At 47.3% G+C, this 27,672-nt stretch overlaps 1 protein-coding gene across 4 annotated transcripts in view; it reads right to left on the bottom strand.

Annotated features, from left to right (window-relative positions):
- AK8 (adenylate kinase 8) overlaps positions 1 to 27,672 on the bottom strand; it is a 128,387-nt gene that overhangs the window by 25,465 nt on the left and 75,250 nt on the right. The window lies entirely within an intron of this gene.

The following is a 27,672-nucleotide window of genomic DNA, read 5'->3' as shown; positions in this document are numbered from 1 at the left end:
CGGGGAAGGAAGAGACAAGGATGCCGACGGCCAGAATCTCTGTGCAACGGCTCCCAGAAGACGGGGACGTGCAAGGTCGGGGAGGGGAGACGCCCAGCAGATTGCTCTCTGGTGTTTCTGAAGTGCCTCGGCCGCAGGCACGCACACAGGCGCATCCTGGTTCAGGACAGAAATGGCTATTTGCGTTTCATTATCTTTGAGCAGGACTGCAGAGACAAACGGGGTGATGATGGAGCAAAGCAGCTTGCTGTTGGGCGGGGGGCGGGGGGAGCCCAAGGTGACCCCAGCCTGTAACACTGTCGCTGCGTCACCGATCGCTCCGGATGATTACGTTTTCCTAGAAGATGGCTCAGCACGCAAGTGAGGGAACAGCCCCAAGCTCCCGGGCCTACCTGAGTGGACGTGGCGGGTGTCAGGAGCGCCTCCGCCTTTTAACAGCACGTCTCCATCCGGCCAGGTGGTGTTTGGGGCTCCCATCACTCCCGCCACCGCGCTCTCTGTGGCTGCTGGCTCGTCCTGCGGCCGGCCGTTCCACGCAGGGACACCTCAGCCAAAGGCAGCTGCCCTGACTCTTCCTGCCCAGCCGTGCCTGCCTCGCAAAGCCAGCTGACTTCTTCCCTTCTGATTCCACTTTTCCCCAACCACTTACAGAAGAAGGCCTTGCGGCCCAAACATGACCGCTGACCCGATTAGCCGTGCTTTGCTGATATCTCTATCAGCATCTTCCCTTCTTCTAGCTGACAGCAGGGAGCGCTCACCGTCGGGCTGGGATATTTGGATTATAACTTGCTCGTCTGAAATACTTAACAGGGTTTCGTATTTTCCGTGTGTCGGGGACCTGGAAGGTCACGCGTCCTTGGCTCCCCCTCAATTGTTTTCCTGTTGAGGGTGTCTTCCCAGGGTCGAGTGCCCTACCCTACACCCCAGGAAACACCCCCAGGAGACACTGCTATGGGTTGAGCACCCGCGAATCCCCTTCTGAAAGGCAGACTTCCGGGGGGAGGGGACCGCGTCTCACCCATTTTGCATTCCCAGAGCCTGCACTGTGTGCACGCAACACTCATCATAGGGCTAATCCTAAGTTTGCAGAATGAATAAATGACCTTCCTATTTGCTGAGATCCATGCCCATGAGCTCCAGAAGCGCAGCCCCAGTAGCGGTGCAGTATAGCACCCCAGAATCAAAGAGAACCCCAGAAGCCCTCCAGTTCTGCAGGCAGAATTGCCTCGGACCAGTGACCATCGCTAATTCTCAAAGATTTCCAAGGGAAGAGATTTATCCCTCAGAAGCTTTGCTTTTTTTCTCTTATCATCACCTTTACAGACACAACAGTTCTTTTTGTCCAGACTCTTGTCCATTTCAATTCCGTTTCCCTTTGTTTTCCTCTCATAGGAAATCCCAAAGCAGCAGCTCACTCTTTATAGGTAGAGAGAATTACCCTCCCAAAAGAAGCCCCAGGTTCTACAGAGAAAAAGCTTCAGTTTCAAACCCTCTTGCCTTCTGCAGCGTCCAGAGGAAGGACGACGCTCGCTCGGGCACAGGGATGCTGGGCGCGGAGGGGAAGCAGGGCGGGGCGTGGGGGGCGGAGCCTGAAACCTATAAGAACATTAAGTAAATCATTGGCGTATTTTTATTATTATTATTATTATTATTTTTTTTTTTTTGCGGTACGTGGGCCTCTCACTGTTGTGGCCTCTCCCGTTGTGGAGCACAGGCTCCGGACGCGCAGGCTCAGCGGCCATGGCTCACGGGCCCAGCCGCACCGCGGCATGTGGGATCTTCCCGGACCGGGGCACGAACCCGTGTCACCTGCATCGGCAGGCGGACTCTCAACCACTGCGCCACCAGGGAAGCCCCATTCGTGTATTTTTAAACTTTCACTGTTCTTGGTAACAAATTCCTTCTGACCCACCTGCCCACCAACCACAGACCCACGTCTCACCCCACAGGGCAAGGGTGCCCTGGCAAGGGGAGGGCACCCCGGGGGCCACGCTCCAAAACACAAATCACACTTGAACCACCCTCCCGCCAGAATCGCTGGCACCCCTGCTGGCATCTTTCCAGACAAGTCCGAGTTCACTGGATTATCTCACTCTTTTTTTTCTGCCGCGCCTCACGGCTTGTGGGATCTTAGTTCCCCGACCAGGAATCAGTCCATCCTGGGCCCTTGGCAGCGAGAGCTTGGAGCCCTAACCACTGGACCGTCAGGGAATTCCCAATTATCTCACGCTTTGGAGCTGAAAATGTGTTCTCCTATGCAATGGACATGCATCACCTAATTGATTTCTCACCAGCCCAGGGGGCAGGTGCCATTATATCACGCCCACTTTATAGAGGAGGGGAGTGACCTGCCCGAGGTCCATGGCCAGTAAATGGCAAAGCAGGATTTGAACCTGGGCAGTGTGGACGTGACTGCCACACGGCTGCTCTACCCAGCCTCAGGGACCACAGCAGGTCAGGGCTTCAAGGCAGGTCTTGCCCTGCACAGGTACACACCTGGCTGACCTTCTGGCTAACGCAGCGCTGTGTACCGGCTGGTACCCCCAGCCAGCTGTACCTCTGCCCCTCGATTCAGGTAGCTGAAGGGCACACAGCTCGAGGCTTGGTGTGAGGCAGTGCCGCCCTTGTGGCTGTGCTCGTCAAACTAATGTCTGCACACCCATAAAACGGCGCACTCACGATCGTTACCAACCCTACGGATACAGCTCACCGCATTGGTATCTAGAGAGTTCTGCCCGCTGATTTTCTCTGTTCTTCTAAGTACTCCACAACTAAATGTTCCACAAAGCCATTTCCTCCCCAAATATTTATGTTCTCAAATGCTTATTAGCCTCTCTATCATGATCAAGATTTTATGAGCACTCTATACCAACTGTGAATTAAAGACATAATTTCGAATCCATCAAATTCCAGTTTGGCGCTACATTTGTCTCTATTACGCTGCAGCAGTCGTCATGGGCGCCCGGCAGATGACAACTGAAAGCATCTGTCCAGGGGCAGCTGAAGTGACTGATGTTTCAATCCGGAAGCAAATGGGGGACTTGGTACCACCAGCAGCAGCAGCAGAGAAGTTTCCACGGCTCACTGACACATGGAGGATTTGAGAGCAAAAGGCAAATCTCCGGACGACACTCTCCCACCCTCGTTCTACCAACCAGGCCGCCCCCAACCCACTCATCTCTGGGACAGGAGGGCCGGCATCTCACAGTAAATGAAAAAGACAGATGAGACAGAAAGAAAGGCTGTACCTTCCTCTGATGAGCCTGCCTGGGGACCTGTTGGCTAATCCAGTTCTCTTTCTGAAACATGGAAGGAACAACAGCTCACCAAGCTGGCACAGAAGTGCTAACTGCTACAGTTTATTATTCACATTCAGTAGAAGCCACCTTGTTGAACCTAACAGCGCCTTTACACCATACAGGCTATTAATTCCACTTTGAAAATTCCACTCCCACCTAGAGGGTAAGCTGGTCCGTCTGATCTGTTCACTGTCCCAGCACACAGCACGTGCTCACTACTTGTTTGTCCACTAACACCAATTCAAACTCAAGTCTTTCAGCCTACGGAACGGGAGAAAATATTTGCAAACGATGAGACCGACAAGGGCTTAATTTCCAAAATGTACAAACAGCTCATACAACTCAATGACAAAAAAACAAACAACCCAACTGAAAATGGTCAGAGGACCTAAATACACATTTCTCCAAAGAAGACAGATTGCCGAGAGGCACATGAAAAGATGCTAAACGTCACTAATCATTAGAGAAATGCAAATCAAAACTACAAATGAGGTACCACCTGACACCGGTCAGAATGGCCATCATTTAAAAGTCTACAAATAACAAATGCTGGAGAGGGTGTGGAGAAAAGGGAACCCGCCTACACTGTTGGTAGGAATGTAAATTGGTGCAGCCACTATGGGAAACAGTATGGAGGTTCCTCAGAAAACTAAAAATAGAATTACCATATGATCCAGCAATCCTACTCCTGGGCATATATCTGGACAAAACTCTAATTTGAAAAGATACATGCAACCCAATGTTTATAGCAGCACTATTCATAATAGCCAAGACATGAAAACAGTCTAAATGCCCATTGACAGATGAATGGATAAAGAAGATGTGGTACATATACAATGGAATACTACTCAGCCATAAAAAAGAATGAAATCGTGCCATTTGCAGCAACATGGACGGAACTAGAGATTATCATACTAAGTGAAGTAAGTCATAAAGAGAAAGACAAATACCATATGATATAACATATGTGGAATCTAAAATATGGCCCAAATGAACCTATTTACGAAACAGACTCACAGACATAGAGAACAGACTTGCGGTTGCCAAGGACGGGGGCACAGGGGAGGGATGGACTGAGAGTTTGGGGTTAATAGATGCAAACTAGTACATGTAGAATGGATAAACAACAAGGTCGTACTGTATAACACAGGGAACTATATTCAATATCCTGGGATAAACCATAATGGAAAGGAATATAAAAAAGAATATATATATGTATATGTATAACTGAGTCACTATGCTGTACAGCAGAAATTAACACAACTTTGTAAATCAACTATACTTCAACTAAAAAAAAAAAACAGGGCTTCCCTGGTGGCGCAGTGGTTGAGAATCCACCTGCCAATGCAGGGGACACGTGTTCGAGCCCTGGTCTGGGAAGATCCCACATGCCGCAGAGCAACTAGGCCCGTGAGCCATGGCCGCTGGGCCTGCGCGTCTAGAGCCTGTGCTCCACAACAAGAGAGGCCGTGACAGTGAGAGGCCCGCGCACTGCGATGAAGAGTGGCCCCCGCTCACCACAACTAGAGAAAGCCCTCGCACGGAAACGAAGACCCAACACAGCCAAAAATAAATAAATAAATAAATAAAATTAAAAAACAAAAAACAAGCAAAAAAACCCCTCGGGTCTTTGAGTCCAAAGCTCATGTCTTTAACACTAAACCTACGGCTTCTAGAAGACGTCATGGCAACGCCAGCCAGAGGTCCGCCCCCAGGGGAGCCGAGCGCGCCTGCTTCCGGGTGGAGCTCTACGTCCATGCTCTTCCGAGGTGCACAACTGTTCTCACAAAGGACGGACGAGCCTGGCATGTTTCTGCCACCGGCACCAAGACAGGCAGCCTGAATGAAGAGCAGAGTTTCCAGGGCCTTGTCTTCCTGAAGGCTGGATGCCTGGGTCCCATGCCAGTGGCGAGTCGGCGCCCATGCAGACAGAGGCACTGAGGTTTCTTGGAGAGGCAGCACGGCTCTCACGAGAACCACTTTCTTTCACGATTGGCCTTTACGTTCATAAGCCTGTCATGTTTTAGCTGTGGCTAGAGGCTCAACGCATTAAAAATTGGAATAATTGTCATTACTTAAATACTCTGAGTAAATCAAAGAGGAACTGCTGTGAGCAATACAACCATTCTTGAAAGAAAACATTTAGGCATCTTTTAAATCCATCATCGAGCCTAAGAAAAAAATATGCTCCCTAAAACTTAAGTTTCCTGCGGTCAAACATTTCCACGGCTTGAGCATTTGCGTGGTGATTCAGCCGAACTGTGTCACAAACCTGGGTGGTTCCAGGGACCCACTTTGCTGCCTAGGTGTCCTCTGGAGTCCTGCAGCGTGGTATCCCCAAACCTACATGAAGCCTTTGTTCCTTGGATGGTCTAGCGGTTTCCACACACACACCTCCTTTGGTCACACAGTGCTTTATCTCCGCCAGTAGAGTCCGGAGCTCTCGGGCACTTCGGTAGCACCCACTGAAAATAAAAATTACAATCCAGCAACTCCACTTCTTAGGATTTTAATCTGTAGAGATAGTCCCATGGATATGCAGAACCACACTACAGGACATCAACTGTAGCAGTGCTTGCAAAATGAAAGAAGGAACACAGTCTAAATGCTCTTCAGTAGGGACGTGGTCAAATTGCTTACTGCCTAGTCTAAGGCTGGAACACTATGTGGCTATTAAAAAGGATGAGGCAGAGCTAATGTGCTACATGGAAATATGTCCAGATACGCTTCCAAGAGAAAAGAGAAAGTAAGCAGTGTGTGCAGTATGTCTCCATCTATATAAAATAAATGCATATATTTATAATCTCCTCATTGATGCAGAGAAATTTTCTGGAAGAATACCCTAGAAACTACGAAGAGTTGTTGCTTATGGGGAAGGATGAGAAGAAAATAGTTTCCCCATTTCTTATTATGACATATTTTGATACATAAAAATAAGTTATGTAGCATATAATCATTCAGGCCACAACTCTATTTTTTTTTTTTTGCGGTACGCGGGCCTCTCACTGCTGTGGCCTCTCCCGTTGCGGAGCACAGGCTCGGGACGCGCAGGCCCAGCGGCCATGGCTCACGGGCCCAGCCGCTCCACGGCATGTGGGATCTTCCCGGACCGGGGCACGAACCCGTGTCCCCTGCATCGGCAGGCGGACTCTCAACCACTGCGCCACCAGGGAAGCCCCAGGCCACAACTCTTTCTGGAGCACCTACTACGTGCCAGGTATTATTATTTTAGGAGCTTGAGATAAATTGGTGAATCAGACAAAGAATCCTTTACTAGAATAATTTCTATTCTGCTGGATACGGTCACTTAAGAAATGCATCCCTCCAATATTGACGCACTCTGGATGCTCCTAACCCATCCCATCCCTCTGTCTGCACACACACCCCAGGAGAACCACCGTCATGAATTTTGAAAAATGTGTATGAACACTTAAACAACACGTTACTTATATATAGTATCATGTCATTTGCATATAGTGACAATTTTATCTCTTTCCTTCCAATTTGGATACGTTTTTATTTCTTTTTCTTGTCAGATTGCTATGGCTAAGACTTCCAATACTCTGTTGAACAGAAGTGGTGAGAGTGGGCATCCTTGTCTTGTTCCAGATTTTAGCAGGAAGGCTTTCATGTTGAGTATTATATTAGTGGTGGGTTTGTCATAAATAGCTTTTACCCACTTCGGTTAAGAGTTTTTATCATGATTGGATGTTGAATTTTATCAAATGCTTTTCTGCATCGACTGAGATGATCATGTGGTTTTTGTCTTTTCTTTTGTTGATGTGGTGTATCACGTTGATTGATTTGCGTATGTTGAACCATCCTTGTGACCCTGGGATGAATCCAACTTGGTTGTGGAGTATCACATGGCTTAGTTTTGCTTGTTTTTGGTATCATGCTGTATATGTTCTTTTACAACTTGTCTTTCCACTGACCATAACAAATGCATAAATACGTGTGTGTGTGCACCATTGTTGCTGCATTGTTTGTAACAGAAAAAAGAAAACAACTGTAAATAACTTAAATGCCTGCCACCAGAGGGCATTTAAAGACGTTATAATACATCTGGACTATGTAATCCTGTTCATAAACTATTACTATGTAATAGTTTGCAGTGTAATACTATGCAGGCAGTTAATGAGTTATAACTTTACGTAAGGATAGAGAAAGATGTCCAAAATATTTTATTAAGTACAAAAGCAAGTTACAAAAGGACATACACATGATTTTATTTTATTTTATTTTTAGACAAATTCATTGGAAAGCAATCTGGGTTTTAGTCCCAGCCACGCCACTTGAACAGTTCCCTGCTTGGTTCAATCATCTATTTATCAAAGGTGAGCATGATACAGTCTCTGCCCTCATCGAGGAGAAGCAGACAAGGCTGTGAGCGGAGAGGGAGGGGCTTCAGCAAGTTTCCCAGGAGACACACTAAATACTCAAAACACAGTGCAGAGGGGTTGACGGAGGTGCTGAAAAGGCAGGACAGTCCTGTGGGCAGGGGGCGTAGGGCAGAGCCAGGAGCACCTGACCCCATCCCACTGCCACCACTCCCTGCCAAGTGGCCTTGAGCTCCAGCCTCCCTGAGCCCCCAGTTTTAGGGGGTAAGAGATTTGCACTGACGATCCTTAAGGATTCTTCAAAGTCTGAAATTCTCTGCTGACATTCGTCAAATGCAAGGTTGACTCAGGGCGGAATCCCAAACCTCTGGGGGAAGCTGGGGGTCTTGAGCCCAAGGGAACCCTCTACGGGGACACTCCCAAGGGCGGGGACTCCAGCCTCGCAGGCCAGAGGCACTCAGTAAATGTGAGTGGAATGAATGAATGACGGAATGAGTGAAGTCAGCGTGCAAGGAAGTGCGTAACAGAAGGGTTCGAGCTCGATTTTAAAGGGAAAATTTTCTAAAATGGTTCTTCAAGGTGATGGTGAGCTCGCCTCTAACACAGCCAAGTGCTGGGAAGAAAAATCAGCAGACAGGGCTCCCATCTCCCATTTCTCACAAAGCCGAGGCCTTCTGCCCACTGCCACTTGCCACTCCTGCTAGGTAATCAGACCGTTGTTAATTAATAAAGCTGTCAGGTGAATCGTCCTCTCTGGTCATTAGTGTCCTTCCAGAAAGAGGATCCTGCTATCACTACCCCGTCCACCCCTCGGCTTGCAGCTCAATTAACTTAATGCTATGCAAATGAGAGGCTCTTCTCATCATTAGCTTATAGCCCTCGAATGTTAATCGCGTAATTGGGCCTTCAACAGGGTAATTAGACACGATTTCGTCCATTAGTCTTACAAGGCTAATTATTGTTGAGAGGAGAACGGGGGACGCTCCCAGAGCTCCACACGAAGAGGGGCCTCTGGTTAAAGCAAACACAAGGTGGAAGCTCTTGTGGAACCTCCACCAGGTACAAGGGCGGCCACATTCCAGGCCGTCCCAACCCAGCATCCTAATCCGCCGGGGGTCAGGCGAGGGAAGGGAAGGGGGACATGGGGAAGGACAGCAGGTGTGCCAGGTGGAGAAAAAGAATACACACGGCATTTAAAAGCAAAACAAGAGAGCGCGGGCCTCCCTGGTGGCACAGTGGTTAAGAATCCGCCTGCCAATGCAGGGGACATGGGTTCCAGCCCTGGTCCGGGAAGATGCCACATGCCGCGCAGCAACTAAGCCCGTGCGCCACAACTACTGAGCCTGCACTCTAGAGCCCGCGAGCCACAACTGCTAAAGCCCACGTGCCACAACTACTGAAGCCCGCGTGCCTAGAGCCCGTGTTCCACAACTAGAGAAGACACCGCAGTGAGAAACCCGCGCACTGCAACGAAGAGTAGCCCCCGCTCGTCGCAACTAGAGAAAGCCCGCGCGCAGCAGTGAAGACCCAAGGCAGCCAAAAATAAATATAAATAAATAAATAAAAATAAAGAGGTGATTAAGTTAAATGAAGTTGTCAGGGTGGGCCCTAACCCAATCTGAATGGTGTCCTAGAAGAGGGGGAAATCTGGACACACAAAGAGACACTTGTACACAGAGAAGAGAACACATGAAGAGGCAGGAAGAGGGTGGCTGTCTGAAAGCCAGGGAGAGACGCCTCAGAAGAAACCAGTCTTGCCAGCATCTTGATCTTGGACTTCCAGCCCCCAGAACTGGGAGGAAATGAATTTCCATGTTTTAAGCCACAAAGTCTGCGGTATAGCAGCCCTGGGAAACCTCTTCAGATTTCCTAATAGGTATCTCACTCTTACCATGTCCAAAATGGAACTGGTGGTCCCTTCCCCCAAACCTGCTCCTTCCACATCCCTGGTCAGTAGATGGCCAGCCCATTCTTCCCGTTTGCTCCAGCAAAAACTGGAGTTGTCCATATCGACCGTGTCTGTTCTGCCTTCAAAATGTAGTCAGAGCCCAAGTACATCTTGCCACTTGCATGGCTACTACCCTGGGCCAGGTCACCAGGATCTCTCACCTGGGTGATGCCAACTGCCCCCTTCCTGGCCTCTTTGCTTCTGCCCTTGTCCTCATGCCTACAGTCCATTCTCCACCCAGGACTCCGAGTAATCCTTTTAAAACATAAGTATCACCACTCAACTGCTCATCACTCCCCACCCCCAGTGGCTCCCACCGGACTCAGAGGAAAAGCCCAAGTCCTCCAGGAGGCCCGTCTACCTCTGACTCACCACCTCCCCCCGCCCCCGTTGCCGCTCCATTGACAACAGCCTCCATGATGCCCCCTGAACTTGCCAAGCACATTCTCACCCCAGGGCCTTTGCACTTGCTGTTCCCTGGCCCGAACTGCTCTACCACAGATCATCCCAGGATTTGTTTAAACCTCTGCTCAAATGTGCTCTTAACAGAAAGGCCATCCCTGACTACCTTCCAAGCGATGTGCTACCCCGCCCATCCCTCTCCACCTTCCTGCCCACCTTCCCTTCTCCCCTTTACTGTTTTACTGCTCTCCATGGGACCCAACACAGGATGCATCTGTTGGTTGTATATAGCCTTTCTCACGCCAGCAGGAATGTAAGCCATGCGACAGCAAGTATTTTCGGTTTTGTTTCCTTTTGTTTTCCCAGAAGTCAAGCAGTACCTGCATGTAACAGATGCTCTGTAAATATTTGGTGCTTATCTGAACAAAATCATCCCTGTCTTACACAGGAGGAGACTGAAGTTCCGAGATGATAAAAAAAAAAAACCCTGCCCAGCCTCACACAGCCTATATGAGGCAAAGCCAGGTTTCTGAGGCCTCTTGCTTAACCACTGTCCTGTTAAGCTGCTTCCCATCCGCAGGACAACGTGTAAAGTGCCGTGAAGGTGCAGAGCAAGGAGAAGCATCAGGGAAGGCTTCCTGGAGGTGGTGGAGTTTGAGCTAAGCCTTGTAGGAAAGATAAGATTTGGACAAAAACCCAAGGTGCTCTGAAGGAAGACACATTAGGAGCGAACACTCGGTGTTTAGCAAGCAGGAAGCAGGCAGGTGTGCTCAGGTGCGGGGGCAGGAAGGGGAGGGATGGGTGGGAAAGAGGGAAGCCCTCCTCTCCTGATGCCCACCCCACTTCCTACTCTGAGAGTGGGAGTTCCAGGCCGGATGGGTTTCTTCCCAATGCACGGAGTCCTTTCCTAGGATCTAGAACCTACGCTTCATGAGACAGAGGCCCAGAGAGAAAGGAAGGGCCCCAACAGCCACATGGGGGTTCCGACCCACTTGCCCCTGGGGGAAGGGGCGGGTGTTGGGTGGGGTCTGGAATCTGCAGACACCTCAAAGCCAACAAGGAGGCAAGGCCCAGGGTTCTATAGTCTCAGAAGAAGTAAGGCTGAACTTCAATTTGTGGGAGACCTTCCTAAAAGTTTTTTTTTATTATTATTAAATAATTTCTGTGATATTTAGGGAGGAGAGCTTCAAGCTTTTAGACACCTGCCACGTGAATCTGGCAGAGGCCCAAGCTTTTAAAGCACGAGCGGGGTTCAACAGTTCAGCACTTTATTCATGCCTCCAAGGAAGATGGAAAATTGAAGTACACTCTGATGCCTCCCGAAGTCTCCTATGGGTAAAGGAAACAAATATGATTCCTCCAGGTCATCTCGGCCTCCGTCCTCTTGTCTTTCTCTGGGAAATGAATTTAAGTCAACGGTCTACAGTTGCGCCTGCCAAAAATGGGGGCATCTTCATCAGAGCTGGACTCAAATGCCAACTACCCGGGGCTCCATTCTGCGAAAGGTCACCTGTCACTCTCCACCGAGGCCTGGAGATTGCTTTAGATGTCTGATAGCAGGGAAGGTGTGTTTATCTCCCCTGATGTCTCAGTCACCACCGACTTAGGCCCAACTGTTACTGTTGGATAAAACCCGTTGCACCCCTAATAAGAGCTTAGAATCCACAAGGGAAACAGAAATTGAGATGTGCTTTGTCAATGAAGAATAGTCAACCTTGATGGGGGGAAAAGGGAGAGCCGGGCAGGAGAGAAATTTTCTGACTGTGAAGGTAATCAGATGCTAAACTAGGAAACTGAGAAAAGTTGTCGCTTCCTCCCCAAATGACACATTTACACGGTGTCATTTGGGGAGAAAGTGTGCTCAAGTAGAGTGTGGCAAACTCACTCTGGACCCCTCCCTAGACCTCTTAGAGACAGCAGGAGAGCCGGCCAGGCAGAACTGGGCTCTCAGAAAGTTCTTAGGGAAAAAAAAATGTTAATGGTTAATAAATACACTGAGTTAGGGGCTCCCTTGGTGGCGCAGTGGTTAAGAATCCGCCTGCCAATGCAGGGCACACGGGTTCGAGCCCTGGTCCGGGAAGATCCCACATGCCGCGGAGCAACTAAGCCCGTGCACCGCAACTACTGAAGCCCGTGCACCTAGAGCCTGTGCTCCGCAGCAGGAGAGGCCACTGCAGAGGCCTGTGCACCACAGCGAGGGTGGCCCCTGCGCGCAGCAACGAAGACCCAACACAACCAAAATAAATAAATAAACAAATACACTGAGTTTCAATATACTACAGCAAGACGGTTAGTGTCAGTCTTTAACTAACAAAGTTACTAAGAAAATACCACGCAAATCCCTTGTTACATGTGTGCCCTGTTTCTTCCTAAAGACTAAACTCCCCGGCCCTCCATCACCCAGCACAGGCTGCCTCTCACGCCCCCGGACTGCCAGCTGCCCTGAAGTTTCCTGCCACCAGCACACCACGCACGCTGCCTGCTGGGGACAGCAGAGCTAAGCCTGTGGTCGTCTGCGCTCGCTCTCTTTCTGAGAATTCACTGTACTTTTATATTTTATACTCTGCAAGATCCTGGAGGCTGCAGGCAGAGAGTTCAAAGGTAATGTACATTTTTGATGTCCCTGCTTCAAAAGTAATTGCTCTTATGCTCTTCCAGACAGACGACAAACCTTAGTAACAGACTGTCATAAACTAAGTTTTAACCCTCGAAAAAAAGCGGGGCCGACCTTCCACATTTGCTCAGAATCATCCTCACCAGACTTTTTCTTACACAAACATTGGAAATAAAGTGGTAAAATGTCAACAGTCCCTAGGCGGGAAAATAATGGGAGAACTTCCCTTTTTCTACTTCAGTCCTTATTTACCGAAGGATTAAAATGCTCCAGCCCCGGGGGCCCCGACTCCACCACTGGCCACAGTCTTGAGCTGGAGGCCCAGGGTGCACCTCCTTTCCTAACTCCAGACCCGGTGACCCAGCCACCGGCTCTGAGAACCACCGCCTGCATCCCCTCCGACCTCCCGGGTGGCTGCCACATTCCCATCACCAGCTAGTATTTATTTTTGCTACAAGGAAGCGCAACACACACTCTCAGAGCCGGGACAGTTGCTGCGTGCTTTCGCAATGTGCTAAGCGGCTGTGTAACGAGTGTAGTGGAAACTGAGCTGGTGGCCTGGGAAGATGGCCTATGTCTTGGGGGGAGTAGGCGAAAGCGAGGACAAGGCAGTTTACCCGAACGGGACGCCGGAGCAGGTGATGTCAGAGATTTCAGAGACGCTGGAGAGATGCAAGTGTTGCCGGGATGGAAGACCCTTGGGCTGAGTTTTAATCTCTTCAAGGCTGTCTCCAAAAGTATGCCTCGACCGTGGAAAGGTGAAGCATACAGAATGAGGACAGGTGGGCAAAGTCCATCCCAAGAAGGACAGGTGTGATACGGCATTTCACAAGTGCTGTATCGACCCAGTTTTCAAGTCACGGCTCACAACCCTCTTGGGCAGTTTGCCAAGCCCCACTCCAAGCACTCCCCTTCCCGGACTCCTACACTCCAGCCGGGGACAGCCCCCAGGCCCCGGAGCCCCTGAAATTATTTAAATTAGCCAATCCAGCAAAAGCCTGCAAAACCTAGCTAACTGCCCTCCTGCCAGACAGAAGATGCCTTCCACGGCTCAGCTGCGGTCACCCTGTCCCCAGGGTGAAGCCCCCGCACGGCCCCAGGTGGCAGCCACCTCTCGTTTGGAACTGTAAGTAACAAAGTTCTGCCTTACACCGCTCTGAGCGTCATTTGGTTGTGTCCTGCCATCAAAAGAATCTTTAGGGAATTCCCTGGCGGTCCAGTGGTTAGGACTCGGCGCTTTCACTGCCGGGGCCCGAGTTCGATCCCTGGTCGGGGAACTAAGATCCTACAAGCCATGTGGCATGGCCAAAAAAAAGAAAAAAAAAAAAAAGGAATCTTTAAATCTTACAGAACAACAGGGGACAGGTGACGCACGCTTTTTCACGGCCGCCGCACGATCTGCGAGACTGTTCTAGCATCCCGATTTCCCTGTTTGTCTGGCTCCTTGGCTTCTCTGACAAAAGTGCAGTTTTGTCTTTGTGTATCTGCAGGATCATCTTCTGCCCCGCCCATCGCAGGTGAACAAGGAAGTACCTTCCTCCACCCAGAGGGGAGCAGTGTGCTCCGAGCAGCCGAGAGGCCAGCCCGGGCCACAGTTCCTTGGTGAGGAACTGGTCTGACCTTGCTTTGCAGAAGCTCTGGTCTCCACGCCCAGGCCCAGAGCTCCCAATGTTTTAGGAATAAATGCGGCTCCCACACCCGGAGGCCCTCGTCCATACGCCAGGCTCTGTGCAGAGTGCTTCCGCACCACCGCCTCCTACCCCCGACCTGACGTCCCCAATGCCATGGTCCCTGGTCCTCAGTTGAGGAAACTGGAGCGCAGAGAGGATAATAACTGGCTGCAGGAAATGCAGGTTTCGATATGTATCTGTTGACATCATCATCTTGGCTGTACGGAGCATTTTCTAATTCCTAGTCCCACCCATATGCATTTTCCCAGCAAATACGTACATGAATTCAGCAAAGGGGAGGTAAGAAGGGCTGGGTTATCACCCCATTTGACGGACAAGGAAACCGAGGCTTAGAAAGGTTACGCAGAGCCCCCGGACCGCTTACCAGCGAGCCGCAAAGCAAGATTGTCAGAAACGCATGTCGAACTATCAAGAAGGGGAAAGACGGATGAAAAAGAGACAGCTGCTGAATGATGAAAGAAAGAAAGAACCAGAAGAGACAAGGCCTGGAGCTGCCCCCACTCCCACCTCCATCACATGCACACTTTCTTTTTTACCCTTGACCCCATTTTGTTGAGACAATGGCTACTTCCTCCAAAGCCCTCGAACCCAAGTGGACATCTGCCCAGAGGGGCCAATGGACACCATCGCTTGTGCGACAGAATCCGCGTGGTTGGGGACCCTGCTGTGGACAGGTGCACAGCGACTCTGCTGTTAGGAGGGGCCTTCCGGCTCACCGATGTTTAGGGAAGATCTTTCTTCCAAAAACAAAAGGCGCCGTGGAGCACACAGTCCATGATATGTATTCCAGCCCATGTCTGGTAAACTCTCGGATGGTGGCAGCAAGGCAGGGTCAGCCGGGTTCTATTAGCTCAATTAATGAGGAGTAAGATGAGGCTAACATCCCACTCGTTGGGCGGCTCGGCACAGGGCTGGAGTAATGGAGTTATTAACCTCAGTCAGCCACTGAATTTTGCCGCTGATTCCAGCTCCATTTCCTAGTTCAGGCCTCCATTAATGGGCTGTTTATCATCCCTAATCCACATAAGGATCAGCTGCAGAAATATGAGAGCTTCCTGGAAGGACCAAGTGATAATAAAAAAGAGAGAGAGAGAAAGAGAGAGAGGAGAGGCGAGAAACCCTCTCGTTGCGCATTTTAATTTTTCTTTGGTCCGACTGCTGCTCTCTTAAGAGATTATAACAACCTTTTCACTTGGGCACACGTCAGAAATGGTGAAGCCATTCTCTGAGGGTTTCGCTGTGTTGTCCTCCAGAGCACAGTGTCATGTGCAACTAAAAAATAATAAACTTTTAAGTTAAATTAGAGAGCTCTGGCATATTAACGATATACCAGTTCAGTCTTTACTTTCATAACATACCATGCTTTTCCATTGTTTACATTTAACATAGCTGAACCCAAGAAATCAAACCAGCATTCAGCAGAATAATGTATCAACATTGTTAAACGCTCTGATCACAATTTTCCAGTTTGCCTGGAACCACGGGACCCTTCCAGACAAAAGGGTGATTTTTGTCTTTGTCTATTTCAGGGCCACTCTCTCATCCCACATGCCGCCTGGTGAATGAGGAGCTACCTTCCCCAATTCCAACCAACGGGAGTCTTTAAAATGTCTTCTGTAGGTAAGAAAAGCAAGCAGATTGTGACTAGACGGAAAATATTTTGAGTAGAAATGAGTTATTTGTACCAGCCCACAGAGTAGATACAGCAATTACTCTCTGACGGTCGTCCTTCAGAGTATAACAGTATTTGCCATTTTAGCCTCTTTTTTTTTTTTTTTTGCGGTACGCGGGCCTCTCACTGCCGTGGCCTCTCCCGTTGCGGAGCACAGGCTACGGACGCGCAGGCTCAGCGGCCATGGCTCACGGGCCCAGCCGCTCCGCGGCATGTGGGATCCTCCCGGACCGGGGCATGAACCCGCGTCCCCTGCATCGGCAGGTGGACTCTCAACCACTGCACCACCAGGGAAGCCCCATTTTAGCCTCTTTTTGTGTAATAGGGATTCAAAAGCACATGGGTAACAATCATAATAAATGTTTGCATGTTTCCATGCTTCTTAAAGTGTAGGCAAATCAGTAGCTCACCTATTTAGGGCATGGAGTGTGTAATTTATTTTGTGACAACAGGAGAGACAACGATATCCTACACTTTGAATGAGAGTCTGTCCTCCCAGAAAGAGCTGTGGGAGGGATATTCAGAGCCAGCTCATAGAGCCCCCTGCATCCACGGCACCTGCCAATTATAAATCACACTCACACATATTCCACTTACTCTCCAGAGCACTGGTGCTGTCAGGTTAAAAGGGTAGAGGTTATTGCTCCATTTGACAGACAGGAAAACTGAGGCTAATTGTAGTTTTTTTCAAGCCAGCAAGCCAGGGGGCAGGGATAGACGCTCATCGCATTGCAGAAAGGGCACAATGGAGCCGTTCAGAGCAAAGAGCTGGGGTCGCGGTTGGTCTCCTCCGTGTGGCCTGGGGCAAGGGACACGGCTCCTCTGAGCCCACATGCCTTTTACTGAACCAACCTACTTTATGGGGCTACTGAATGGATTAAAGGAGACGCAAAGCAGGCACACAATTGACACTCAGTAGACACCAGATATCACTATCATCATTCCTGTTGTCAGGGTGATGATGAGGGTCCAAGATGAGGGGGCAGGACCGGGAAGGGGAGAAGTGTCCTCAGGGACGAACAAGGCAGGACCCCTGCAGAGCAGAGTCAGAAACTGGATGCGAAGATGCAGAGGGGAGAGGAGGAGAGCAAGGGATCCAGCAGCAGCCGCCTGGTCTGAACATTCTGGGCCGCCTCCGACCACTAAGCAGAGGCTTGTTTCAAGGGTCTGGCCCAGGAAATATGAAAGCTTTCAGACCCACGTGTCTGAGGGGCCAGGCTTGCACCGGGCAGGCTCCGCTTGGGTGTGGGAGTCCCAGCTCCTCCAGGCTGGGAGTTCACATCAGCCAGCCTGGGTCCCTTTGGCAGCTCTGCTCTCTGGTTCCCTGGGGGAAAGGGCTATGCTTTTAGCAAAAGCCAACAAGACACCCAGCACCAACTGGGATCCAAGTGCAATGAGAGGAGACCTGTCACTGCTTTCCCAGGGACAACTGAACCCCTCTGGGCTCCCACAGTTATGTGGGACACACAACTGTCTAGTTTAAGAAATAACAATAAACAGGGGCTTCCCTGGTGACGCAGTGGTTGAGAGTCCGCCTGCCGATGCAGGGGACATGTGTTCGTGCCCCGGTCCGGGAAGATCCCACACTCCCACGGAGTGGCTGGGCCCGTGAGCCATGGCCGCTGAGCCTGCGCGTCCAGAGCCTGTGCTCCGCAACGGGAGAGGCCACAACAGTGACAGGTCCGCGTACCGCAAAAAAAAAAAGAAAAGAAAGAATAAAAAATTAAAACCCGCCACACTCGAAAAGGAACCTATACAGCAGTTGCCAGTTTGCACAAAACAACCTGGGACACAACAAGCTAATCGAAAATACCTTCCTTGGGTGATTTCTTCATAGCCCCAAATTTAGTCCAATGGAGTAGAGAAAGAGAGAAATACTAAAGAAAACAGCAATAATAAAATCTCTGCTACCATTCTGCTCAATTCTAGTGCCACTGACTCAGCAAGGGTCCCCTCTTTTACCCTCTTTCCGGGGATTTCTGAGAGACGCAGCAGCAGCTCTGACCTGGGACCTTGCAGTTGGACGTGACCCGGACCTTGCCCGCTGGGCCTGCAGCGGTACAGCCCGGGGGGCCGGGGTAAGAGGTTCAAGGCATGGCCCGCCCCGCCCCCTCCACACAGCATCAAGGTGAGGCAGGATGCAAAGGAAAAAAAAAAACAAACAAAAAACCACCAGTCTGTCTGATACACTGCAAACTTCCCGACATCAATCAGAATCCTATACTCCCTCTCCATAGTAAACATTAATTTTAAAAGGAAATACCGTGCTACAAACTTGCAGCATGAAATGAATTATTTTATAGCCAGGCAGAGGGCAGGTTTCTGGATGGAGCCTTGGATACTTCTTTCTTTGTTTCTTTCTTCTTCTTCTTCTATTTGTTTTTTTTTTACTATTATTATTACATTTTAACAAACTTTATAGCCCATTTCATTTGTTCTCAAACAACTTTCTCTCCTTCTTTGTGACACATCAATTACTTGGTTCCTTTCCCTCACTGTGGGATGTTGGAACCAGGAGTTGGATGCTCAGCGGAACATAATTTAGTATTATGTGCCATGGGTTTAGGAGGTAGAAGTGAAACAAAACGTGGCATTTGAACACTATCCATTTATTAGCTCTAAGAAGAGACTCGTATTTGACAAGGAGACAATAACTTTGTTCCCTGATAAGCCAGAGGGGTCTATTTCTGTGTCCAATACAGAGTAGCTTACCCTTCCCCAATAACTCTATTTACTAGTATGAATCTATTTTAATAGGAAAATGGATAGATATGTAAATTTATTTTAATCTAATTTCATTGAATCCTCCTAAAAACAAAAAGAGCCTTTGTAGACTGTTTTCATATCTGAATTATAGATTTCTGTATCGTATTCCCAGATTGATTTCTAGGCTATAATTCTGTCAAGATTTCCTCCTGGTGTCAGAAACTGCAGCACCACAGCTAGACTGTTTTATAATTGGCATCACAACCGAACCAGAATTACAGCCCTGATACTCATCCCAGTGCTAGGTGGGTTCATTTTAGAATGTTTCTCTCTTCCTTAGCCTATATCTGGACTTGAAGGTTCATGGCTAAAATTACTTTTTGAATTAATCATAAAAAAATACTTAATAGCAAGCTAAGGTGGAGGAAATGGATTGGTCAGAGGTGACAAAGAGGAGGAGAAAATACACCCTCAGTGATGGGAGAGAAATACAGAAGGATGACTGAACAGTGGCATAGAATTAAATCTATGTTGTAAACAAATATCTTTTTTATTTCTCTGCTTGTCCTCTGCCTTAGGGTCAAATAAATTAAATTGGCATTATTTACTAAGTCTTTAGAAACTGCTTTTTACTTCGTGGTGAACGGAGAAGTATTTCCTTGCAAGCCTGCCCTAAATCAAAGAGGTTCTTGAATAATCTTCCCTGCGGTGCTTTTAATAAACACCGTGTCCTCCCCGTTGGTCGTGCAGTCCTGGCATGGTGCACAGGGCTGGTAAATAAAACGGGCGTTCTTCCCCTCGGGGTTCAGAAAAATGAGCACTAGGTTCCCTCCCTATGTCTTGTCAATGACCCGCCCCCAGTCTTCTTTTAAGTGACTGTTTTTGCATTTTCCCTGATGCCTTTCATCTTCAGGTAGATGAGTTTACTCAGAAGCTAATTATTGACACCAAAGTCTGTTCCATCCCCAGCAAACCGAGGGTGGAAACTTTGCCTCATAGCACGGTGGTCCCCTGGAAATTCCCAGTCAACACAGGTGGAAAGACAGGATGCTCAGGCTGCCTGCTGGGTCCCTGCTGCCCTAGAACTAAACAGACCTTTCAGTCTTCTAGGAGGAAGCTCTCCGGACCCAACTCCAAGGATATAATTAAGACAGAATTGAGGAGAATCCAACCGTGAGGGACAGAATAATGCTCCCCACCGAGAGGTCCACCTCCTAACCCCCAGAATCTGTGAATATGTTACTTCACATGGAAAAGGGGATCTGCACATGAGATTACATTAAGGACGTTGATAGGTAAGATTATCTGGGTGGACCCATCCAATTACACGAGTCCTTAAAACCTGAGAACTGTTCCCAGCACTGGTCAGAGGGAGATATGGCCACAGAAGAAGACCAAGTGTTGCAACACTGCTGTCTTTGAACACAGAGGAAGGGGGCAGTGATCCAAGGACTGGGGGCAATCTCTAGAAGCTGAAAAAGTGAGGAAATGTACTCTTCCTAGAGCCTCCAGAAAGGAACGCAGCCTGTCTGATGTATTGATGTTAGCCTTACAGAATTGTAAGACAATAAATGTGCACTGTTTAAGCCACTGAGTTTGTGGTAATTTGTTACAACAGTCAGAGAAAACGAATTTTCTGTCTATTTTCTAAAACCAACTCATGCTATTCTTAGACAAACCACAGAGCTATTCAAGGACAAGTGATTTGCAAAATAAACCCACCTTGGGACTCAGGTATAGACATTGCCAAATAAGGGTCCTAAAAGTTAAAAGAGAGAGAGAGAGAGAGGGAGAGAGAGAGACATAGACAATGAATACCCTTTGGAAGAAGAAGTACTCTAGGAAACAGCAGAACATTTTAGATAAAACCTTATCAATGTGCTCAAAATAATTTAGAGAGAACAGACTCTGTAATACAAGAAATCAAAGAAAAGAGGATGAGATAAAATTTAAAAGGAGATGAAAGAAAACTGATAACATTAAGGGAAAAAACTAAGGGAAACGCAAGAGCATTATAGAAATGAAAAATAAATTAGAAGCAACAAGAAATAAATATGATAAAAAATAAAGTTATCATGAAGGACAGATGTGAAAAATAGTACAGAAAAGGGCTTCCCTGGTGGCGCAGTGGTTGAGAGTCCGCCTGCCGATGCAGGGGACGCGGGTTCGTGCCCCGGTCCGGGAAGATCCCACATGCTGCGGAGCGGCTGGGCCCGTGAGCCATGGCCGCTGAGCCTGTACGTCTGGAGCCTGTGCTCCGCAACGGGAGAGGCCACAACAGTGAGAGGCCCGTGTACTGCCAAAAAAAAAGAAAAAAAAAAAAAAAAACAGAAAAGAAAAGGAAAAGATAAAAGCTGCTAGAAAGAAATTGTAATTATGGAAACAGATAATAAATATCCAGCATGGACGTAATTGGTCTTCCTGAATAAGAACAAGTGAACGAACCAGAAAAATATTAATATATGAACTGGAAGAAAATTCTCCTGAAATAATGGAAATGGAAAGGATTCATAATATTCCAGAGAAAAGTAATAAAGAGAACCAAGACTGAGGCATGGCCTAGTGAATGTAAATGAACTGGGAGACAGAGCATCCAGACATAAGAAGCACATCACCTATAATGGAAAAGAATCTCACTGGCCTCAGACATTACTGCAAGCCCACAGGGGTCAGAGCACAGTATAGAAACGGTACAGGATGCTCAGGGGTAAGAAATGTGATGGGAGAACTTTTTACCTTGCTAGATGCTGTTGACAGATGAAGCTAACAGAAGGACATTCTCACATGTGCAAGCACTTAGGAAGTTTAGCATGTCTGTACCCTTGCTGAAAATGACTCAAAGACATAATCCATTCAAATGAACAATGAATCAAAACTGATAAATGGAGAGGTTGAATCATGTAAACAGCTGGCGTTGAAATCTGAATCCAGTTGAAAAGAGAATGAAAACTTCACAAGTACAGTAATACAGCTAAAAACCGAATGTAATTGTTACATTTCTAGAAAGAAAAGCTTAGCTATCTTAAAAATAATAATCTGTGTATCATAGACTGAGGCCAAAAAATTTCAGAATGTGTCTGTCCCTCCCCACCCCCAGCCCCAGCCTGCCAGAAATGGAGAGTGGATGGGGGAGGGGAATGAGGAGGTGGTACATATGGGAGCATTTTTTCTTTCATCTTTCACTGACAGAGTCAAAATATTCTGTTTCATTTCAGAACTGACAAATTGAGAAATACAAGTTTAATCAAACCACCTTGACAAGAGTAGTAGAACTAGAAACAGATTATCTTCGAAACCAACTTGGGGGGAGAGGAGAGAAGCCAACAATAGCAATAATAAAAGAAGGGGCTTCCCTGGTGGCGCAGTGGTTAAGAATCCGCCTGCCAATGCAGGGGACATGGGTTCGAGCCCTGGTCCGGGAAGATCCCACATGCCGCGGAGTGACTAAGCCCATGCGCCACAACTACTGAGCCCACGAGCCACAACTACTGAAGCCCGTGCGCCTGAAGCCCGTGCTCTGCAGCAAGAGAAGCCACTGCAATGAGAAGCCCGCGCACCACAATGAAGAGTAGCCCCTGCTCACCACAACTAGAGAAAGCCTGTGTTCAGCACCGAAGACCCAACGCAGCCAAAAACAAAAATAAATAAATAAATTTATAAAAAAAAAAAAAAGGAAAACGCAGGCCATTAAAAAAAGATGGAAAACAAAGGAAACCGTGATGAAGCATAAAATAAAGTGATGAAAGTAAAAAATAAGTGGGATAAATTCAACTGTTCAAAGGAAAAGACAAGCAGGTTGAATAAAAAATGTTAAACCCAATTTCATTCTGCCCTACGTGACAACTTGAAATAAAGGAAGCAAAGGAGTTGAAGCTAAGAGACATGCAAATGCAACAAAGCAATCAAGGGTTGAGTTCCGGGTAGAAATGGCGCGTTGAAACACGCATCACATTCTGTTTCCTCCCCAAACCCGACAGAAGATTGACAGGAAAGGGATTCTGAGAACCTACAGCGACGACAGGGAGAAGAGCGGAAGGGAAGGCAACTAAACAAGTGTTTTTGCGGCTGGAAGGCAGCTGGACCTGTGACAACAAGCGACGGAGACGTCAGCAAAGGCCAGATCCCGAGTCAGCAGCAGGAAAAGCTGAGAACAAACCCGGAGTCCTCACCAGCACATCCTCAAAAGGCTCAGGCGGAGGTGCTGAAACGGAGCAGGGCCCTGCGGTCCCTCCTCCCATGTCCTCCGCCTGCCTTTTGTCTGTGGAAAAACTTTAGCCAACGAATAAGTGTAATCAGAGAAAACGCAGAGGCAAAGAAAACAGTCAAACAAATAATCATAGTTTAGTCATTACGCAGAGTTAAGGACCTTTAGCTCCTCCTCAGGGGCTACGGATAATATTCTGAGCCGTATCCTGTGAACTGTCTCCTAGATACTGAAACCCCACCAGGTGGAAGAAGCTAACTACATGATGACCAGGCTGTAGCCATGACATAAGCTGCCACAATTCTGAGAACTGGCCTCAAGGAAATGGGAACAAACCGACCCTGGAACTGAAGACTAACTGTACCTAAAACAGTCAAGATGACGCTGGTCAGACCACCGCAGGACCAGTTTCAAGGTGAGTGTCAGAGCTGACTGTGCTGTTGCTACATGTAGCGCCCTCCCTCCGTCTATAAAAGCTCTTGGCCCCTGACTGTCAGTAGGGGGAAGTCAGCCTTTGGACAGGAGTCCCGCCCCTCCCCCCTTGGGTTGCCAGCATTGGAAATAAAGCAAACTTTCCTTTCCACCAAACGTGCCTCTTTACTGGCTTTTGAGCAGTAAACAGCACCCGTAACAGTCCACTCGGAAACTGGGTGGCTAAAATAAGGACGATTGGTTGAACTTGCTTAAGGAGAGACTAAGCCCCAGATGCCCTCCTCACTCCACCCAGCTGAGTGAATCAATCCTCCTCCGCTTCGGTAGAAATGGGAGGTTTATTCTCTAGAGAGGATATAATACAGGCTCCTTGGACTTGAAGAATGCTGAGCACAGCTGAGAGTCTGAGTCTGTACCAAAATTAGGGGAATTAGGTTAAAAAAAACATATGCATATGGCGTGCAGTGTGTGAGACCTCTGCCCACCTTCTCCCAGTCTCCACTGTCCTGCTTCTCCCTCGGACCCCAGACCTTTACCCTCCAGCAGGAGATTGGGTGAGTCCTCTGTGAGGAATCTGACATTTCCAGAGGAAAAGACTTAAAGATGTTGAGTTGGTGGGAGGATTCTGCACAAAAGGCCCAAATCGTTCATCCTACACTGAAGACAAATTCTATGAGCTCCATCTATGCCCTCAGAGCTCCCAAATAGTTTTTTAGTTTCCCGTTCTTACATGTGAGCAAACAACCCAGGGTAACGCAACATCTTTCTACTGAGAAACAATGAGACCAAGACAAACAAAAACTCAGTAGGAACAGACTATGCAGGAGGGGAAAAAACCTCTCCTCATTACCCTCCTGCAAAAACAAGCTTGCCATTAACATCTTCAAGAGATAAAAAAAAAAAAAATCCATGAAATAAGATCAAGAAGCTATAAAAGTAATATTCAGATGACAAAAAAAGACCTCTTGACTGTTATAAAAGTAAAAACTGCAGCAGAAGTTAGAAATTCAGTAAAAGGGTTGAAAGAGAAAGTTGAGGAAACCTCCTAGGAAGTAGAGCAAAACAAAACAAAGGCAAACCACACACATACACAAACACAAACACAACAAAAGATATACGATATAAGAGAGAAATTTTTTTTTTTTTAATTTACAAGGCCAGTCCAGGAGATCTAACACCCAAATAGCGGGTTCCAGGGAGAACAGAAAAAAAAAAAGAGAAAAATCAACAAAATAATTCAAGAGAATTTCCCAGAACTGAAGGACATGGGTTTTCACATTAATTTTTGGCCCGATGGAGTAAATGAGACCCAGACAAAAGAAATAAATGAAATTTTAGTGTGAACTTCTTCAGTCTGGAGCACACGTGATGAGGGTGTAACAAACCATCTTTTTAACTTGAGAAGCAACTGGAAGGTATGCTACACTAAAAGAAGAGAGCATGTGAGAAAGAGGAAGATGTGTGATTCAGGAAACAGGGACTCCAACTCAGAAGACAGGCCAAGGGAAGCCCTCTAATCACAGTGCAGAAAAGTCCTGGAACAGCCCTGCAGTAAGCTTACAGAAAAAGCAGTCCAAACAAGAAAGGAACGGGAGCAAATAAGAAAAACCTGGAACTCACAGTGTACGTAATATGATGGACTTTGTGGACTATTGTTCTGAGGGACTATTATAAGCTGTAGGAATAAGTAGCAAATAGATACAAAGAAAACTAGGCAAGCGGAGAAACCAGGTGATTATTAACATCAGGAAAAACAAAACGAGAAGAGAAAGGGAAAACAGACAAAAGGACATAAAAGACCTCCTTCCAGCTGAGTTAGCTCTCTGAAAGCAGGTTTTCCGGAAATTACACTCACAACTTTGTGCTTATATCTGATTGTCCAGAACTTAGTCCTGTGGTTCTACAGAGCTGTAAAGGAGGCTGGAAAATGGGGTCTTTCATTTCAGCCACCAACGCGCTCTACTGAAAACTGATGTTTCGTTACTGAGGAGGAAAGGGAAAATTCATGTTGGAGGAGACAAGTAACGGTCCTGTCACAGACAGTCGCTTTCATCAAGATGGCACTGCACAATGAACACACAGCTCACAAAAACCTTTATGAACTAAATAACATGGCACCAAAACATATAAAGCAAAAACTACAGGAAACACAAAATCAAATCATTAATAAGCTACCTCTCCCCCAAAGGGTCAGCTCCAAGGAACAGTTAGTGTTTTAAAAACTATTCCAGATACGGAGGAAGAATGAAAACCTATGAAATGATCACATCCTTGATACTATAAGCCTGACAAAGGACAAAAAAAAAAAAAAAGGAAAAATTCAGACCCATATTATATATGCATATTAATGCAAAAAATCTAAATAAAATGTGGCCAATACCATCCAACGGTATATCAGTTTCCCATTGCTACTGTAACAAATTACCACAAATTTAGTTGATTTAAAAAGTTCAAACTTATTATACTACTGTTCTGTAGGTCAGAAGTCTGGTACAGGCCTAACTGCACTAAAGATCAAGGTGGCCCAGGGTGACCTCCCTACTTTAAAGCCAACTGATCAGTTACCTTAATTACACCTGCAAAGTTCCTTTTGCCATGTAATATAACATTCACTGGCATGACATGGCAGGGAGGGGGACTGCTCACTTTTGATGGGGAATCAAAACTGTACCTGCCACAAGCAATATATTGAAAGAATAACACGCCAAGACCAAGTGGCAGTCATTCTAGCAATGAAAGGCTGACTTATTATTAGAAAACCTGCTAACATAATTCATTATATTCATACATCAAAAAGGGGGAAAAAACCCACATTTGTCTTAGAAGATGCTAAAAAGGCCTTCGAATAATATTCAGCATCAACTCCAGATATTTTAAATTCTAAGAGCTATACTTCTTTAACTTGATAAAAACTGTATATACCTCAAATGACAGTAGTGCCTTAGTGGTAGAATGCAGGACAGTCCTTCAGGTCAGGGAAAAAAAAAAAAAAAAACCTGTCCATCATGACTCAGTTCTGGATGTAATTAGACCAAAGAGTAAAATGATAAATATAAATATTGGAAAGGAAGAGGCAAAAGGATAAATATTTGTAGATGTGACATGATCACCACCCGGAAAAGCCCAAGGGAATCAACTGAAAAACTATCAGAAGCAGTAAGAAAGTTCCAGTAAGGAAGCTAGAGTATAAAGCAAATAAGAAAAATCAATATCTTTCTTATACTCCTGAGAAATCCAGTTAGAAAATAAAATGGGTGAAAACACCCTCTTATCACAACACCAACAAGAAGAACAACAGGTAATATAATACCTAGAAATGCACTTAAAATGAAAAGCATGGGCCCCATAAAGTGTCGGTCATGTCACGAAGGGGCAAAGAGAGGACAGGGCCATAGACTGCAACAGACCAAGTGAGAAACCTACTGCAATTCTAGTTAAAATGTCAATGGCAGGGACTTCCCTGGTGGTCCAGCGGGTAAGACTTCTCGCTCCCCATGCAGGGGATCCGGGTTCGATCCCTGCTCGGGGAGCTAGATCCCGTGTGCATGCCGCAACTACGAGTTTACATGCTGAAACGAAGATCCCACGTGCCGCAACTAAGACCCGGCGCAGCTAAAATAAATAAAATATTTTTTAAAAGTCAATGGCAGTTCAGGATCAAATTATCATAGTACTCATTTGGAATAACAAACGTATAAAATAGACAATAAAGAAGAGTAATGAAAGGGCTTTGTCCTGCACTGACTTGAAATACATGATAAAACTAAAGTAGTTAAACAGTGTGGTACGACTGCAGAAACAGACTTGTGGGAAACAATAGAAAGTTTAGAAGTACAACCGAGCGTACTGAGAGACTGTATTTACGAGCAGACGGTGTTCAGACCATATATAAATACCCATCCCCTGCAGCCACCAGCCCAGGACCCAACCACCATCTGCAGCAATCAGCCCCCAAGAGCCAGGACTTGATCAGTCACTAACAGCTTCCCTAATTTTGCCACCATTTCCAATTTAGAACCAAATGAGAGAAAGCTGAATATGTTCCCCTAACCAAGCACATAGGACACCCTGCTTCCAGCTGGTCGCCCCCAGCTTCCCCGGGCCCACAGCCTCGCTCAGGGAAGCCCTGAAGCCTTACCTTTCCCAGTAGAAGGCTCTCCCTCCCCTCTGCCTGCCTTTGAGATCCGGCCAGCTCCCTTGCTATATACAGGAAGCTCTGACTAAACAGCCTTTGCTTTTTTCATTTAGGAGGTCTTTGTTTATTTCCACAATATCTACTGTGGCGGGTGATTTAGGAGGTCTTTGTTTATTTCCACAATATCTACCGTGGCGGGGTGCCCTCAAGTTCAAGTGAGTGGGAGAAG

Source organism: Aethalodelphis obliquidens, unplaced genomic scaffold (genome assembly GCF_003676395.1).
Source record: "Aethalodelphis obliquidens isolate GAN/ISIS:26980383/991018 unplaced genomic scaffold, ASM367639v1 scaffold7, whole genome shotgun sequence".
Classification (NCBI taxonomy): Eukaryota; Metazoa; Chordata; class Mammalia; order Artiodactyla; family Delphinidae; genus Aethalodelphis; species Aethalodelphis obliquidens.
Note: the sequence above shows the minus strand (reverse complement) of the source record. Positions and strands in the feature narration are given on the sequence as shown.